General features: G+C 60.0%; 1 non-coding gene across 1 annotated transcript in view; it reads right to left on the bottom strand.

Annotated features, from left to right (window-relative positions):
• The window catches only part of LOC124772554, a 6,660-nt gene that overhangs the window by 3,079 nt on the left and 1,081 nt on the right, over nucleotides 1-2,500 (bottom strand). Inside the window, exon 1 of the ribosomal RNA XR_007014085.1 lies at nucleotides 1-2,500. This exon is cut by the window's left edge and continues 3,079 nt beyond it; it is cut by the window's right edge and continues 1,081 nt beyond it. This is a non-coding gene — a ribosomal RNA (large subunit ribosomal RNA).

Raw genomic sequence — 2,500 nt, 5'->3', positions numbered from 1 at the left:
GCAGCGTTAACTCTGCGACCAAGGATCCGAGCTCCGATGTGGGAGGGAAGTTGACTCAAAACATAGTCCACCGCAAAATTGAAAAGGAGGGGGGAGAGGGGGTCACCCTGACGCACACCCCTAGCCGGCTGCAGGGGCACGCCCACGTCGGCGCCGCCCGCTATCACTGTCGTGCTACCCTCGTAACACCTTTCGACGTACTCAATAAAGCAATCCGGCAGGCCATGAGCCCTCAGCACGGGGCGGAGGGCAGCATGGTCCACCGAATCGAACGCTTTAGAGACGTCGATCGATGCCACAAAAACAGAGCGACAGGAGCGGACTGCGTCGGTGAGAGCAGTGTCCAAGATGAAGGTGTTTTCCAACATCCCATCCCGGGGGATGAATGCCCGCTGACGTTCGTCCACAGCACATGCACGCATCAGGCGTGACGCGAGAACCTTGTGAAAGGTCCGCGCCAACACCGAGCAGACCGTAATGGGGCGAAAGTCAGCGGGGGATGTTGGTGCAGCCGTTTTGGGGAGAAGTGACGTCCGGGCGCGAAGCAGACGCTCGGGAAGGGCGCGGGCCAGGAGGAAGAGGTTCAAGAGTTTCACCAGGACTTCATGCGGCAGGCGCCGCAGCTCCGCTGGAGTCAGGCCGTCCGGCCCGGCTGCCGATCCCCTGGGCGGCAAGGCAGCAGCGACCTCCTCACGTGTGACCGGCCCCCATAGTTACTCCCGCCGTTTACCCGCGCTTGCTTGAATTTCTTCACGTTGACATTCAGAGCACTGGGCAGAAATCACATTGCGTCAACACCCGCTAGGGCCACCGCAATGCTTTGTTTTAATTAGACAGTCGGATTCCCCCAGTCCGTGCCAGTTCTGAGTTGATCGTTGAATGGCGGCCGAAGAGAATCCGCGCACCCGCGCGCCCCCGGAGGAGCACGCTAAGGCGGACGCGGCCTCGCAGCAAGGAAGATCCGTGGGAGGCCAAGGCACGGGACCGAGCTCGGATCCTGCACGCAGGTTGAAGCACCGGGGCGTGAACGCCGCGCAGGCGCGCGCATCCTGCACCGCCGGCCAGCACGAGGCCGACCAACGGCGAGAGCAGACCACGCCCGCGCTAAACGCCCGCACTTACCGGCACCCCTACGGCACTCACCTCGCCCAGGCCCGGCACGTTAGCGCTGACCCACTTCCCGACCAAGCCCGACACGCCCCGATCCTCAGAGCCAATCCTTATCCCGAAGTTACGGATCCAATTTGCCGACTTCCCTTACCTACATTATTCTATCGACTAGAGGCTCTTCACCTTGGAGACCTGCTGCGGATATGGGTACGAACCGGCGCGACACCTCCACGTGGCCCTCTCCCGGATTTTCAAGGTCCGAGGGGAAGATCGGGACACCGCCGCAACTGCGGTGCTCTTCGCGTTCCAAACCCTATCTCCCTGCTAGAGGATTCCAGGGAACTCGAACGCTCATGCAGAAAAGAAAACTCTTCCCCGATCTCCCGACGGCGTCTCCGGGTCCTTTTGGGTTACCCCGACGAGCATCTCTAAAAGAGGGGCCCGACTTGTATCGGTTCCGCTGCCGGGTTCCGGAATAGGAACCGGATTCCCTTTCGCCCAACGGGGGCCAGCACAAAGCGCATCATGCTATGACGGCCCCCATCAACATCGGATTTCTCCTAGGGCTTAGGATCGACTGACTCGTGTGCAACGGCTGTTCACACGAAACCCTTCTCCGCGTCAGCCCTCCAGGGCCTCGCTGGAGTATTTGCTACTACCACCAAGATCTGCACCGACGGCGGCTCCAGGCAGGCTCACGCCCAGACCCTTCTGCGCCCACCGCCGCGACCCTCCTACTCGTCAGGGCTTCGCGGCCGGCCGCAAGGACCGGCCATGACTGCCAGACTGACGGCCGAGTATAGGCACGACGCTTCAGCGCCATCCATTTTCAGGGCTAGTTGCTTCGGCAGGTGAGTTGTTACACACTCCTTAGCGGATTCCGACTTCCATGGCCACCGTCCTGCTGTCTTAAGCAACCAACGCCTTTCATGGTTTCCCATGAGCGTCGATTCGGGCGCCTTAACTCGGCGTTTGGTTCATCCCACAGCGCCAGTTCTGCTTACCAAAAGTGGCCCACTTGGCACTCCGATCCGAGTCGTTTGCTCGCGGCTTCAGCATATCAAGCAAGCCGGAGATCTCACCCATTTAAAGTTTGAGAATAGGTTGAGGTCGTTTCGGCCCCAAGGCCTCTAATCATTCGCTTTACCGGATGAGACTCGTACGAGCACCAGCTATCCTGAGGGAAACTTCGGAGGGAACCAGCTACTAGATGGTTCGATTAGTCTTTCGCCCCTATACCCAGCTCCGACGATCGATTTGCACGTCAGAATCGCTACGGACCTCCATCAGGGTTTCCCCTGACTTCGTCCTGGCCAGGCATAGTTCACCATCTTTCGGGTCCCAACGTGTACGCTCTAGGTGCGCCTCACCTCGCAATGAGGACGAGACG

Source organism: Schistocerca piceifrons, unplaced genomic scaffold, assembly GCF_021461385.2.
Source record: "Schistocerca piceifrons isolate TAMUIC-IGC-003096 unplaced genomic scaffold, iqSchPice1.1 HiC_scaffold_943, whole genome shotgun sequence".
In the NCBI taxonomy this organism is placed as follows: Eukaryota; Metazoa; Arthropoda; class Insecta; order Orthoptera; family Acrididae; genus Schistocerca; species Schistocerca piceifrons.
Note: the sequence above shows the minus strand (reverse complement) of the source record. Positions and strands in the feature narration are given on the sequence as shown.